The following is a 17,441-nucleotide window of genomic DNA, read 5'->3' as shown; positions in this document are numbered from 1 at the left end:
TTGAGATATTAATTCAAATTTACTCATTCATTGTAATTTGTATTTTACACCCACATAGCACCACACCCACTTGGCACCACACCCACACCCACTTTGCACCACACCCACCCTACGCACACATTCAAAAATTACCCAATACACACCCATTTTAATACTACACTGATACTTGCTAATATATATTGCCAAGAGGTGAAAAAATATAAAAAAAATTGCATCTTTCTTGTAAAAAAAACAATCAAAATATTATTCTCAATTACTTTCATATAATCATTTAGAAATTCCGTCACCCTGATTGTCTACAGTACTATCCATTTTGACACCATTAAAATTCCAAAGAGCCTCAATCTCTAATGTAATTTTGCAGCGCCTTCTAGCTAAAAAAAAATTTAGAAATGTTTTAGTTCCATTGTAATAGGTCATTTTCAGTAACTGCTGAGATACGATTGCATTTTACTACTGTCATATATTTTGTGGTGAATTTCAATGTAGAAAATATTGATAAGTGTACTTAGCATGACTTGGTTGTGTATGGTCTCCATCATGATTAACTAAAACCTGCAAGTAGGCCTGTACACATTTTTCTTTCTGTTTCAGAAATCAAAATTTTATTAGTAAGGATATAAATCCTCCTGTTTGGCTATTACCCAGAATTCAAATTTGCTCTATCAGTAGAGCATGTGCTTTCAAGCAATAGAGGTGCATATGTAGCCTAAATAAGTCATATCTCAATGATACAGCATGTAGTAAATGCAATTTTTGATTTATATGTGCTACTACTAGGCAAATACTATAAATACATTGTTTGGGATTTTGAACTTTTCTACAACATTATCCCCATCCACCTTGTGCTTTCACCCAATATTGTTAGTTCTAATCCCTGTAAAGCAATATTTTTTTTATCTACTATAAAATACTTTATTTTAGCTGGAATTAATTTTCGCTGTGTTTTCGATTGTTTTGTATGGAATTTATTTTTTCACTGATTTTTGACAAGTTGAATGTAAAATACAGGCAAAAAGGTATATTCGCTAGATTTTATTTTCAATGAATCATACCTTCAGCGAAAATTAATTCAAAGCGAAAATAGAGTATTCTGAAATATATCCAAAACATGAAGAGTCTATTGAAATCCCATTGACTGATATAAAGCCCTTCAGCAAATAAGTTTTCTCCCTTCCTCCCTTAAGTTAAAATAATAATACAAGCACTGTATTAAAATTAGAAATTATTGCACCATGTACGCTACCAACATTTATTATTTATGTCGATACCAAAATTGGATATTTAGTGTTTGTATTTTGTTTGGTAATTTGTTGGCACACCCCTACAGTGAAAATATCTGAAGTACCCCCTCCCCATACATAATCCATACGTAATCCCTGTCCTTCATGCAGAATTCATGAAAACTTGATTGTAATTCACTTAACTGTTACAAATATCAATAATTACAATTCCAAAACAAATTGTGTATATTATATTATTTTTTGTATACAAAGTTATATTTGTATGTTTTGTGTAGTATTTGAGTTTTAATCTTTCTATTGGAGAGTGGTTATTATGTATTTACAGTTATAATGTATAGAAAGATATTTGCTGATAGAAGGCTATGACATCAGTAAAATACAGGTCATGCTAGCGAGTATAGCAATGTAACATGCTTCGTTACAGACTAATGGCATTTATATTTTGTCTTTTAATCATTTTATATATGTTAATCTACAATGCATCTGCTCTGGACTTTAAATCACTCCCTCTTTAATTACCATAATGCCGAGTGGGGAAGAATAACTGCGAACCCAATTTTTCAGATAATTATAATAATTTATGCGGATTACAGAATTAATTTATAGTACTTGATTGGGAAAGTAAAATATGATCCATTAAATTTATAAATAATTTTATCAAAAAACAATGTGTTTGGAACTATATTTAAAAAATTCAAAAAGGGTACAGACCTATTTGTAAATTATGGCAATGTCAGTTTTTTGCCCTGTGTTAATGTATTGGGGAGCAATTCTGGCGTGTCCACTTCAAACCCATCCATATTCAGAGAACTATATTGATCACCCCTAATGCATTTATCTCTCGTTCTTCATTTTTTTAAATGATTTGTTTGCACTATTTCCCTGCTCAACCAAATTTCTTTACAAGTGTGTACAAGTAGTTGTCTTTTACAATGCAAAATTTTCATGTTTGTTCATAGTTTCTGAATGCTTATTGGATGTTCATTTTATGTGCAGTATCTAAAAAGATTGTAGCTGAACATTATTTTAAGGGCGGTGCGACATTCGTATTGATAAACATTGCACTTTTCTAATGAAATCACGAGTACAAGACCTGGGCACCACTTGCACTAATTACTGCCAGTGAATCCTTTGATACCTTCCAATCACCAAAAGAATTACCTAATTAAAGCTTGGTAACCTATCAGTTGGTACTCCTATGTCTGTGCAGCAGTTAAGGTCCATATTTGTTTATATGAGACCCCTATCTTGTGTGTGTGACCATCACCCTTTAACCATAAAAATCTTATTGCTATTGGTACTTAGCATGTTGAAACAGACTATTTTTTACATGCTTGTTATTACTATGTGAAAAGCTTATTTAATTTCTATAGTTCATAAAAGCTTTATAGCTACATGTCCATAGCAAAGCTTACAACACTGCCAGAACTACAGGATATATTTGTTAGTGTTAGAAAGTAAACAAAGCTTCACACTAGTACTTTGTTTAGAACAATTTATTTTTATGTTGTAAGCTTACAAAAGAACATACTTTATTTTTTAGCTTACATTTTAGTTGTGTTTCTACTATAGTTTTATTTATTTTAATGGTAACATAAATCTTATCCAAGTGAAACCAAAACTTAATTTATTATGGTAATTATTTTTAAAAAGTGATTTAATGAATGGAATGATCCATAGTTATGATACTATTGCACCATTGCTGTAAAACCTACCCCCAAGAAAAGTAAGAAAAATAAATTCTATTTTATGCTAGTGAATTTGTCTGTTTTTTTATAGTTTTACAGTCTTAAAAATAGAATATGTCATACCAAATCAATACATCAGGAAATCTACATTAACACAAAAACAATATATCTTACAACTCAGTGTTATATCAGAGTTTTGTAGTATGAATAAGTTAGTCACTCTTTCATATGCAAATTACCTACAATGCTTGAGCATTTTCCTGAGGAGAAAAGTGCAAATATATTTGTTAAGGGGGCAAACATTTGAAATCCTTGGGGAGAGGGTGGCTGGAAGAGTTCCATTTTTTTCACATTGTCTTGCCTGCACATTTTTATTTTTCTTGAACGTGTCAACATGTTTTCTCTTCAACACCTTGTATGCAATTTTATTTCTTGGTGACAAATCTCACCCCACCACTTTGATTTTAAATTGTCAATCCTAAATACATAATCAAGTCAGTGAGCAATGCTGGATTTTATAGTAGGTAACTCGTAGTGATGGTATGTGCTATGAAAAGAACAAGTTAAAGCCAAACTTATGTATGAGAAAAACGTGTTGAGACAAGTTCAAGTTCCCTGATCTAAAAGTTTTGATCTGAATATGAGCTGCAAAACTGTTTATCCATTGCCTAGGGAAAGTATTTCTGCAATAAAGATTTTGTTCAAACAGACCATTCTAGGCATGAAATAGAAGAAGGTAATTGAGTGGTTTCAGTTAAATAAACCTGTTAATCACTGATATTTGTATGGAAACATAAACACTCAAATTGTTCTCATTGTATTAATACATTACATTTACATTGTACACGCCAATACATTTTTGACAAGTATGTTCTCAGAATAAACTTGATAACTATTTGGCTAATCACAAAATGTAGGGAATCTTATTTACAGTGTCAAGTTCACTAGAAATGGACTGATCTTCTGCCCCTTGCATAGAAATGGACAATGTCACATCCACCTAAGGGATCCATCGCAATGGTCATAATATTCTCTGCAGGAATTCGCCAAAATAGAAAATTGTATCCCGTCCCCTGTGCCTATAAATATACCAGACTCAAGTAATTTGCATTCCCCTGCGCGTCCATCCTTTGTTATTCAATATATAAAGAGGTTCTCGTATTGTGTTTCTCTGGTTTCAGCATGTTCTACGTGATTTACTGTTTTTTTGTACATTCATCAAGCCCTAATCTATCCTACAGGATTCACTGATAAATGTGTATCGGCCCTGTGTTGACCTGCACATCTATTCCGTGGGAATAACTAGAAATGGACAATGATCTCTTTTTTTTCTGTACGTCCCGTCCCTTCTTTGTGAATAACTAGAAATGGACAATGATCTCTTTTTTTTTCTGCACGTCCATTCTTTGTGAATAACTAGAAATGGACAATGATCTCTTTTTAGCTCCGCTGTTGACTTTGTCGAGCGGAGCTTATCATATGAGTGATTGTCCGTCGTCGTCCGTCGTCCGTCGTCCGTGTCAATGTTTTACTTTTTCGACTTCTTCTTGAAAACTACAAGCCTGAATGCTTTGATACTTGGTGTATATGTACCTTGGGTAGACCTCTCTCAGATTTGTTCATTTCATGATGATATCTTCAATTCTCTAATTTTGGTGAATATTTTTGTCATTTTTAGTAAAAAGTGATATTTTCGACTTCTTGTTGAAAACCGCAAGTGCAATTGCTTTGATATTACATATATAGGTACTACATGTGGACCTCTCTCAGATTTGTTCATTTTGTAATGATATCTTTAATTCTCTAATTTTGGTGAATATTTTTGTCATTTTTGGTAAAAAGTGATATTTTCGACTTCTTGTTGAAAACCGCAAGTCCAATTGCTTTGATATTACATATATAGGTACTACATGTGGATCTCTCTCAGATTTGTTCATTTTGTAATGATATCTTTAATTCTCTAATTTCGGTGAATATTTTTGTAATTTTTGGTAAAAAGTGATATTTTCGACTTCTTGTTGAAAACCGCAAGTCCAATTGCTTTGATATTACATATATAGGTACTACATGTGGACCTCTCTCAGATTTGTTCATTTTGTAATGATATCTTTAATTCTCTAATTTTGGTGAATATTTTTGTAATTTTTGGTAAAAAGTGATATTTTCGACTTCTTGTTGAAAACCGCAAGTCCAATTGCTTTGATATTACATATATAGGTACTACATGTGGACCTCTCTCAGATTTGTTCATTTTGTAATGATATCTTTAATTCTGTAATTTCGGTGAATATTTTTAGCTCCGCTGTCGACTTTGTCGAGCGGAGCTTATCATATGAGTGATTGTCCGTCGTCGTCGTCCGTCGTCGTCCGTGTCAATGTTTTACTTTTTCGACTTCTTCTTGAAAACTACAAGCCTAAATGCTTTGATACTTGGTGTATATGTACCTTGGGTAGACCTCTCTTAGGTTTGTTCATTTCATGTTGATATCTTTAATTCTCTAATTTTGGTGAATATTTTTGTCATTTTTGGTAAAAACTGATATTTTCGACTTCTTGTTAAAAACCGCAAGTGCAATTGCTTTGATATTACATCTATAGGTACTACATGTGGACCTCTCTCAGATTTGTTAATTTTGTAATGATATCTTTAATTCTTTAATTTTGGTGATTATTTTTGTCATTTTTGGTAAAAACTGATATTTTCGACTTCTTGTTAAAAACCGCAAGTCCAATTGCTTTGATACTACATATATAGGTATTACATGTGGACCTCTCTCAGATTTGTTCATTTCGTGATGATATCTTCAATTCTCTAATTTTGGTGAATATTTTTGTCATTTTTGGTAAAAACTGATATTTTCGACTTCTTGTTAAAAACCGCAAGTGCAATTGCTTTGATATTACATATATAGGTACTACATGTGGACCTCTCTCAGATTTGTTCATTTTGTAATGATATCTTTAATTCTCTAATTTTGGTGAATATTTTTGTAATTTTTGGTAAAAAGTGATATTTTCGACTTCTTGTTAAAAACCAATAGTTCAATTGCTTTGATATTACATATATAGATACTACATGTAGACCTTTCTCAGATTTGTTCATTTTGTGATGATATCTTCAGTTCTCTAATTTTGGTGAATATTTTTGTCATTTTTGGTAAAAAGTGATATTTTCGACTTCTTGTTGAAAACTGTAAGTCTGATTGCTTTGATATTACATATATAGGTACTACATGTGGACCTCTCTCAGATTTGTTCGTTTTGTGATGATATCTTCAATTCTCTAATTAATTTATTTTGGTGAATATTTTTGTAATTTTTTGGTAAAAAGTGATATTTTCGACTTCTTGTTAAAAACTGTAAGTCTGATTGCTTTGATACTATTCATATTGTTCATTTTCTAATCATGTCTTCAGTTCTTTAATTGAAATGTGCATTGCTAACAGCGGAGCTATCTCAGCCGATAGGCTGCTTGTTGTAATTTTTGGTAAAAAGTGATATTTTCGACTTCTTGTTGAAAACCGCAAGTCCAATTGCTTTGATATTACATATATAGGTACTACATGTGGACCTCTCTCAGATTTGTTCATTTCATGATGATATCTTTAATTCTCTAATTTTGATGAATATTTTTGTAATTTTTGGTAAAAAGTGATATTTTCGACTTCTTGTTGAAAACCGCAAGTCCAATTGCTTTGATATATTATACATATAGGTACTACATGTGGACCTCTCTCAGATTTGTTCATTTTCTAATGATATCTTCTGTTCTTTAATTGCCATGTGCATTGCTAACAGCGGAGCTATCTCAGCCGACAGGCTGCTTGTTTTTCTGTACGTCCATTCTTTGTGAATAACTAGAAATGGACAATGATCTCTTTTTTTCTGTACGTCCATTCTTTGTGAATAACTAGAAATGGACAATGATCTCTTTTTTTCTGTACGTCCATTCTTTGTGAATAACTAGAAATGGAAAATGATCTTGAATCTTCCTGTACGTACAATCTACAGGATCAACCAAATAAGCGTAATGATCCTGTAGTGTGTTGTACTGTATATTGTCTGTTCCTGTAGGATTAACTAGAAATGGTCAGTAACCTCATTTCCCTTGTGTATCCATTCTTTAGGATTTGATTTCGTGTTCATATGCAAGTCCATTTCAAGAGTCATATTTATTTATGCGTTAATGAATACACCTTGCCTGTATATTAAGTGGATCTCAGTGTGTTTTTTCTTCATAAAGTGCCTGTCTAGATGTTCTTCATTATGAATGGGAAATTTCACCATGTTCTATATAACTAATGTCCAACCTATTTAAAGGCCCAATTCACTTGTCCAGGGCAAGTGTGAATTGGAGGTGTGGCTATGCTAACGAGTGTTGTTAATCACTTGTATAGCCTATAACGCATCCCATTTCAGCGGTCCAACATCATGCGACTTTGATTGACGGTAGTTAATTATTCAAGATTAGTAGCGTGTCCCTTTCCCTGGTTCGTGTTTTTGACTTTTATCTGCCAAAATCTCAACTCGTACACTATTTATTGACATAAATATTACACTTAGTCACTGCTGTGATATTTATAGTCACATGCATCCACTTTGGCACGACATAATCGACCTGTAAGTTTGAGAACACGCGTTTTACCGGAGCTTAGCTGGAGCTGTTTACTACAGGGGACAAGCAAGGAAATAATCCGTGTTGTTTAGGAGTGTATTTATAGTATACCTGGGCCTTTAAGTGATAATTCAAATGCCATAAGGCATAAGGTAGAGATGCAGGTTCGTGGGCACTTAGGAGTGTATTGTTTTTTTTTTGCTTTTCATAATCCAAACAGTTTTGGCTATAGACTGTTAAAATTTTGTAGAATTGTGAGTAGTGGAACATACTCAAAAGACAAACATTCCCTCTTTTGAATGCTTAGCAAGGCTGTACGTAAATAATAAAAAAGAAACATGGTGAAAAAAGAAACTATGGGATCTCCATATTATGCACTATATTTAACTTTTTACAAATCGATAATTCTTAATACTAATTTAAATTTGGAACTGTCACAGCCATTTTAATTATGAGCATTAGCAAACTTCTCCCTGAATGAATGGTTATGCAAATTAGCAATTATCTCAGCTTCTTTTTAGTGCACATCCCAAAACTAGCTCCTGGACGCTTTGACCTTTTGTTTTGAAATTTTCACAAATGATTGACAATGTGTTTATCTTCAAAACGCCGTCAGAGCATTGTTTCTGGTTGAACAGTGTTACAACAATCGTACAAACAACTAGCCTGGGTATTAATTTATGCATAAACTTGAAGTAGTGAAATTTGAGCTGCTGCCCTTCAAAATTGACAACTGATAGACAGTTTTCAAGACGACACTTTCTTCATAGTAAACAGATGTACCCGTAAACCAATTTTGACAGGAAACAGACGCATGGTTTAGAAGCTAATTTTTTTTTTAAATCACTTTTGACCAAAAAGGTACATTTGTGCATATTTCAAACTACAACGTCCATAAAAAAATACTAACAAAATTTAAAAATTTATACAATAATGTTTTTGAAAATATATAATTTTGTGGACAAGGGAGGTCATCTTGGTTTCCTAATTAACTAATTAAAATACCTGTCAGGTAAACTGCATCTTTAACAATACAGTTTAATTCCAGGATCGTTTGTTCAACAGAATCTTCGATTTGTAGACTAATTACCAAGTAACCGATAAAACCATCTAATTCAGCTACGTCAGTTTTGCCAGCGGTGAAGAAATTTTACTGGAATAATTGGTATCTTTTGTTATAACTTTTGTACCCGGGCCATTCATTGCAAATGTACAAATATGATGAGATTTTTTTTGGTAATTTTTGTTCTTACATGTATTTTTCTATCTTTGGGACACCTAATTGTTCTCAGTGATAAGACGATCCCTTTGAATGAATCTCAAAAATAAATGAATTGAAAAAATAACTGAAATTGACGTGATTATAATTCATAGCATATGTGAATCAATTTAATATAATTGTTTTTACTCGATAAATTATCGATCAAATATATCCATGGGAGAATACAATATCTTTGGCAATTTCAACTGTTTGTATGGCACACTGAAATATGGCATCTCACACAATTGTGTTTTGTGACAGTTTTGTAGAAACAACGTGCATTGAAATTGCAAGTATATATACAAAGACGAATCAATAATACTTTTTAAGACCAACGAAGAAACTACTATTTTGAAGAAATCAATATTTAACTACATAGTAGTCTGAAATGCGGTTACATCAGACAAAGTATATACAAAGTAGGCCGCGTCAGCCTGTCAAGTGATTTATTAAAATCTCTGACTGTTACATCTCTCATTCATGAAAAATCTCTTCAGTTTTATGACAAGGGTTGGTTAAGGTTAGGCTTCTCTTTTACTACGAGTGTATGAACTTTAAAACACGCGAATAGAATGTACTTTTGAAAATAACAGCACACTAGAATGAGCACTTAAAAGGAGCTAGTTCAAAGTAGAGGGCACATACAAACTTACGTGCAGTTGCTAGACGTTCGTTCAGATTTTGTGACTCTCCAAATGAAACAACAGCAGGCATTTTCTCGGCATGCTGGAGAAGTGTACTGTATGCTGTACGTTTACATATCCTGAACAGATTGATACTGTGTCACAACCAGTTATTGTATGATCAGCCGGCAATGCTTGAGACACCTTAGGGCCAAGTTTGTCACATATTTCATGTACTGGTATGAAACGTTTTTTGTTTGACCGGCATGCATATAGACCAAACCAGACAACTGACCCTTACTATAATAGTAGACCAAAAGAACCAGTACATCTGTATCGTCTGCACGAATAACAATTCTATGACTTGACTCTGATATATCAACAGCATGCAGCAACATTCTTGTGTCTGCTTCCTCCTGTGTACACAACAGGTTCTCTAAATCTGTAGTCTGGTCTTTCATGATCACTTTGGCCTGCTTTCCATCTGTGAAATCGCCAGCCAGGGTAATGCTATGGTTTCCTGTTAACATTGCAGGGGCTTTTTCCATAAAATACTTGCAAATATAAGCTGCAAGTGCTGCTTTATTGCTGGTATTTTTCAAGAAGTTTCAGTAATGTGGCACAACTCGGCTAGCTGTGATAATATGACTAGCAGCTTCAACAGCACCACGACGTACTCTTTCCTGACACTCGATGGAGTTTGGGGCATCATAATGATCAAACACAAGCACAACATCCTCTACTCCCATTCGACCATTCAGAAGCAGTAAAACTCTCTGTAGCAGTAGCTGAGCCAGGTCTTCAAATGTGCTGAACTGAGACTCATGTTGGCTCTGTAGCAATGCCATTTCATCAAATATGTAGGCTGTAGATCCTTCAATTTGGGGTAAGTTTTGCACGTCGTGAATATGACTATGTCATGAACTCTAACTCTTTGGCAAGTTTGGCCTTGGTGCATTTTCGCATGTTGCCATCGTCATGGAACAATGAAGGGGGTACTGCCGCTAGGACTGTCTGCAAATCCACATCATGTTGTTTGGATACTGCCAGAAGCCATCTAAAGAGAACTTCAGAATCTATCATCAGCTTGGTTGACTTGTCCACTTGCAGTGATTTATGCATGTCTGCAAACGTTAGTACCTTAGTGCAGGTTTCTGGATCCCCAAAACTGGTCGATCTGGTACCTTCCACTAATTTTCTTTTCATGAAATCTGTGTGCTTGTTTTGTCCCAACTCTAAGAAGTCACTGAGACTCTGTGTCACCTCTGCTGAAGCTACTTGGCCAGTTATAATATTGACGAGCATGGAAGGAACAGTATCCAAATCAAAGGGATTTTGATTCTGATTTAAGATATCAACAACATTTGCTACATCAGACTCATCCTTTGACATCCTGCTTCTTTTCTAGATCCCCATGGATCCTTTTGTCTGATGTTTGATAGCACATGTTTCTGAAGGCATTGGAAAATTCAGCTGTCACATGTCGAGTCAGAAGCCAGCGATTAAGTGCATCCTTTTGCAGGGTAAGTCCAATACTGCCCCCTGACTCTTACCTTCTTTATTAATAGTTTGTTCTAGAGCTTGGTCAGTACTAACAGCATTGAAATTGTAGTATCCAGTGTGCCAAACCACAAATGCACCTTGGTAAAGATGTTGATTGGACTTTGGGTGTTTCTGTCCTAGATTCTTCATATCTGTTATGTAGCAAGGGACATACTTGGCATAGTGGACGAGCTTCACACATAGCATTAAAATGGAGGTCAAACAAACCATCTCATTCTGCCCTCAACATATGAAGCAGTACTCTCGCCCCTTTCATAAAGTTATCCCAGTAGGCGAATGTGGTTTATAGTGCTCTGCCTACTGTTGTGAAATCTTTGATAGCATCCATAATTGTTGATAGGTCATCTTCCATTATTTCTTTTACAGAATTCCTACGAGTTTCATTATTTGTTGAACTAAATACATGTTGTAGGTCTTTGAGCTTCTGTTGTAAAGTGTCATCTACTGGGTTGCGATTTGACTTTTCTAACCAGACCTGGAAAGATGCATAGAATACTTTGAATAAAGCCTCATAAACAATCTTTACCATGCGAATTCCACGGGCAACTTGGTTACCTTGCAGCATTTGTATGGCTGTGGCTTCAGCATATGTGTTAGACTCAGTTCAGAGTGACAGCAATCACCCACTACCATACAGCTTTCTTAAGGAAGCTAACATGGCCATGGATGTGTGCATCCCACCTACTCGCATGGTTATCCATCCATCTAGTGTTGGTGGTTTCTTCCACAAGATTTGTCAGCAGTAATCAACATGTGTGACTGACCAATCTTCGTTGACATCTTAACTAACTTGTTGAGAATCGTGTATATGGTTGAAAGGTCACATGATGGTGCTCGGATAAATGGCATATAACGTATTCTCGTTGTTGGCAAGTTGTCAGATAGGGTTGAATTGAAACCTGTCCAAGCAGGGTTCATCTGTTGTGCATCATCAGTTTTGTGAAGACGTCCCAAAGTCCACAGTAGGTTCCTTTTCTCGGTATCTGTGTAGCCTGCTGCTGTTCTCTGCACATCGATGTGTGATAATTTTTGTACATCTGGAGGTTGATGGTTTGTTGTACCTCAATAATGCATCATTCATATTGAAAGCTTGTACGGATGACAGCGACTTCTGTGGTACTCTAGGCACTCGACACTCAGATGGATCAACAGAACATCTCTTATATACTACAGCTGCCATGGCATGAGTTGTAGACTTGCCGTCAAGAGTGTCTTCGTTTTGGTCGAAGTTATCAATTGAAGCATCAATAAGTATGGAGTCACCTTCTTGATGCAACCCTCTTGGAATGAATTCTCCTTCATGTTTTTGATCAAGTGCAACAGATGTGAGAAATAGTCTAATTTCATCATAGGATACACAGTATCCTAGGGAATGCAGTTCCTCTATGAAAGTTTTGCTTCCAAAGTTATGGTGAATACGAATTACAAGTACAAGTGCAATGGGTGTGCGAACCTGCTGACACTGGTTAATCAGAGTATGACAAATAGAAATTATTAGAAATTAGTTCATTTTTGTCTTGTCCTTCATCACAGCAGCTGGAAACATTCTTGAACGCACTTTCTTTTACACACCACATAGGGACATACTCACTACAGTGTTCAACATTGATACCCATACTGGATGTGTACGTGTCCTCGTCCTTAATACCAGCCATGCTCTCTCGCAGTATAGAAGCTGCCATATATAACACTTGTTTATCATCTAATTGAGTAGGTTGAGTACCCAAATCCTCAAGTTCAATGTCCGTGTTGCTATTGTCTATATATGACTCCTTCTGTAGAACATCACTTACTGTCATATTATTTGAACAAACCAAGTTAGATCGTCCAGGCCTTTCAATGAAGACGAGCTTTCCGGCAAAATGATTCACAAGTCGTTTGTTTCGCTTCCACGGTGAGTAGTTCTGTGGATCCTCTACTTCAAATTCCGCCAGCTTTTTAACATACTCTGTTCTGATGTGTGCCAAATTAATGACTGCCATATCCTTGGACAGTACTGTTTTTTGCAGATCTTTGATATTTTACATCTGCTGCAAACAAATCAAGATTTGTCAGCATACAGTGATAAACAACATCGTCCTTCCTTTTTTCTGATGCAGTTAACACTTTTTCTCTTGTACTCTTGCCAGTGCCTGTCGGAATTTGTGTCTTTGTATTGATTACTTTTACCACAAATGAAACAGTCACTTCGTTTGTCAAACCCAGAAGTTTCAGTTCTGCTACTTTTACGTAATGACTGTGTCTCAGATGTTGAATAAGATCTAGACTTGGTTGAGCTTCCAGATGGATTGTCCATCATGTACATATAATTGTTTGATGAACTGGTATATGCGTCTCTACAGGACTTGTGGAATGACACTTTCAGACTATTTGATCGAAGTTGATCTTCCACTGGTGATAGAGCTTCAAATACATCATCTGTATGTGCATGTGTAGCCTTTAGTATTGTTGAAAATCCCTTCTGGAGTTGGATTTTTCACTATTTTATCTTTGGCCTTCAATTTGCTGAGTGGCTTGAAGCAAATTTTACATTTGTCTGTATCCAGTCGTCGTTTCTTCTCTGGTGGTGCACAATCCATCATGCTATTGTCAGCTAATGTAGTTACCAGAAACAAATTGAAAGAGACATGGTTAACTTTGGAAGATCATAATAACCCACTACCACGTACACTCTGAAAATAAAAAGATGGTTTTTGTTAATGCAGACAGAAGACTGTCACTACAATGCACCCATGTAATCATACCGACATCAACAGAAGAGACGGTACGAAAGACGACAATGTCATTTGTAGCACTGGAGCTATGGTCATTTAAACCATGTTACTTTATTAGACAACACACAAATATACAAATTATAGCAAAATGAGGTTTCAGTACAACCAGAGATAATCAGGGATTTTTTTCTGGAAATTGTGACCTGATTATATATTCTAAATTCGTAATCTTTTTGAAAATTTCACCATGCTGTACCAGAAATTGAAGCAAAAAAATTGTTGAAAAGGTAGTTATTCAGTGAAAACAATCTAGCTAAATCAATGTTGCTGTCAATATCTTGACAGAACAAGCTTTTACAAACAAAATGACACCAGATATATGCATATATGTTAAAGAATGTGACAACAACACAAATTTATCTTAATTCGTAAACACGTCATTACGCAAATTGGTAATCGCGCCTAATATATATGTTAAACAACCTAATTTTTTTCACAACCATCCATTTCCCACCACAGAGGCAAAAAAACATGGTTGTGAATTGTTATACCCGGGGGAGGGGTTACTCCCTTTACTGAGCCCTTATATCAGAATAGCCACAGCACTATAAATAAACATTAAAACAACATAAAACTGTTTTACACGAGTCCCGGGGACATTTGAATTTCAGAAACATTATCAACAGACTGAAGTTGTTGAATTTAGTCACGTGTCAGTTAACTTACGTATTGCTTATAATTCATATATAACATGGACATAATATGCTTTCATGAGCACCGCCTTATCAAACTAGAGCACGCCTTATCCGAATGTGAGTTTCTACATCAATATCACTAGACTCACTGGTGTAACTAGCCTGAGTCCATCTAGTATTATTTATTCTATTTATTAAAATAAAACCCATGTTGCACACGTTAGTGTTGTCGTTATGTTTATAAATATAGCTCACGACATGTTGTTTTAATGTTACAAGTTTCATAATTCAAACGATCATGTTTACACTCTGTAGCTACTCAATCTGTTAATAACATTAAACCAATTGTAAGGCTTTACGGTGATATTATTAGCATACGATCATCAAACTTAATGATGAATGAAATAGTTATTCACGTATAAGCTTCAAATGATTACGCACATGGTGATAACGTTTATGATAACTATTTATAAAAGCAGCATAGTTATGCTCCAATGAATCATCAGAGGTTTAATTACTGGCTAAAACGTCGTCTGATCACATTCTAATGTCCATCTCACATAAGTACTGTCAATCAAACCATTATAGACATTTTTAATCTGTCACAAAATTAATCACCACGTGACATACACACACGTTAATCGATAACCTCTCAGTTCAATCAGAGAATTATTAGATACATGATCAGAGTGAATCAATAACCGACAAAAGAAAATTAAGAAGATTAAAGCGTCTTAAGAACATACGCAGTATCTTGGTGCGTATTTTAGTATCCCCTAAAGGCTATCCAAACGTGGTTTACCACAGTAGTTGCTGCTAATCTTGATTCATTTTCTCCAAATAACAGTATGTTTCCGCACAAAAATTATTTCTTTTCAAAACCTGATTAGTCGGTAAGTCTGCGGAGGGAATATGCTGACAGTCCTGACCCAATACATTTCGAATGAAAATCACTGTAATTGCGCATGCTTTTAATTCAGGCTTCCTAAATTAACTGTTTTCAAGAACCCATGAGAAACACGTACACATGTCTTTTCACCTGTATATATCACCAAATCCAGGATTAGTTTACTAGGTGTCCGAAGAACGTTTAGAGGCTCAATCATATCATACCGCTTCTGATAAATGATTGTCAAAACGATTTATTTTGATAGACCTTAGGTGAAGATGCTGGCTTCTACTTCAACTCCATCAATCGATTTAGTCGATTTGTGATATGTAGTTTACCGTGAACAGAGCTCTGGGCAATTTCTTCCTTCAATATTTTTGTACATCGGAGTGAACTTTTAAATACTGCTCAATTACTTTGGAATTAGCCTGACAAATTCACATGAGTTGCGCCCTCTGCGGTGCTTCAAACCCAAGTTTGGGGCTGATGCTGTTCAGCCGGCGAGGCCGCCTATCACGCCTATGTCCGGCTCCTTTAATATTTGTACGCATAGCATGGGGGAAAAACCCATTGGTTTTGTTAAAAAAATAACGGAATTCACGTTCACTGCGAGATACTACAATCTCTGGAACATGTGACTTATTACAGCAATTCATGATTTTTTCTAGTATTTTTGTTGGTGTTTTTATTTTTTTCTATTTTTGACTTCTTCTTGAAAACAGATTGCAAAGGCTGCAATTGGAAGAGAACGCATCATATGAAAACCTAGCCTAGTGTATTTTGTTATGGTAGGAAACTTGTGTTGGGATCGACACAATATATGAATCTAGGCATATAGTAACCTTAATGAGGCATACATGATATGCCAGCTGTTATATGCTATTTAGTGAGGGCTAGGTGGACGTATCCCCGGCAATAATCTCTGTACATTTCTAATACAGTTATCTCGACAGCAAGGGGCCCATATTTTAAAAGCGGCCATAAACATTACTGTTGATTCGTTTTCTATCATTCTCTTACAGACTTTGGTGCTGAATCATTCGACAGATAAATCTATGGTTAAAGATTATGTCAAAACATGCTATTCATCAATCTTTGACAAGACAGATTATTCAAATATTTGAAATGTTAGTAACATGTATAATCTGTTGGATTTGTATACTTCCTGATCATAGATGTAAACCTATCCATGTATATAATGAGGATGTCATGGTTACAGCATGAGCCAGTATTGTACATTGATTTGCATAGTTACAGCATCACCCATTATTGTACACAGATTGGCATAGTTACAGCTGTCAACCATTATTGTACACAGATTGGCATAGTTACAGCTGTCAACCATTATTGTACACAGATTGGCATAGTTACAGCATTGATCATTATTGTACACAGTTGGCATAGTTACAGCATCAGCCATTATTGTACACAGATTGGCATAGTTACAGCATCAGCCATTATTGTACACAGATTGGCATAGTTACAGCATTAGCCATTATTGTACAAAGATTGGCATTACAGTATCAGCCATTATTGTACACAGATTGGCATAGTTACAGCATTTGTCATTCGTATTATTGTACACAGATTGGCATAGTTACAGCATCAGCCATTATTGTACACAGATTGGCATAGTTACAGCATTGATCATTATTGTACACAGTTGGCATAGTTACAGCGTCAGCCAATATTGTACACAGATTGGCATAGTTACAGCATTAGCCATTATTGTACACAGATTGGCTTAGTTACAGCATTAGCCATTATTGTACATAGATTGGCATAGTTACAGCATTAGCCATTATTGTACACAGATTGGCATAGTTACAGCATTAGCCATTATTGTACACAGATTGGCTTAGTTACAGCATTAGCCATTATTGTACACAGATTGGCATAGTTACAGCATTAGCCATTATTGTACATAGATTGGCATAGTTACAGCATTAGCCATTATTGTACACAGATTGGCATAGTTACAGCATTAGCCATTATTGTACACAGATTGGCATAGTTACACCGATAGCCATTATTGTACACAGATTGGCATAGTTACAGCATTAGCCATTATTGTACACAGATTGGCATAGTTACAGCATTAGCCATTATTGTACACAGATTGGCATAGTTACAGCATTAGCCATTATTG

The sequence above is a fragment of the Saccoglossus kowalevskii genome, chromosome 14 (assembly GCF_978046115.1).
Source record: "Saccoglossus kowalevskii chromosome 14, keSacKowa6.1, whole genome shotgun sequence".
NCBI lineage: Eukaryota > Metazoa > Hemichordata > Enteropneusta > Harrimaniidae > Saccoglossus > Saccoglossus kowalevskii.
The sequence above is the reverse complement of the archived record's forward strand: the minus strand, read 5'-3'. Positions refer to the sequence as shown.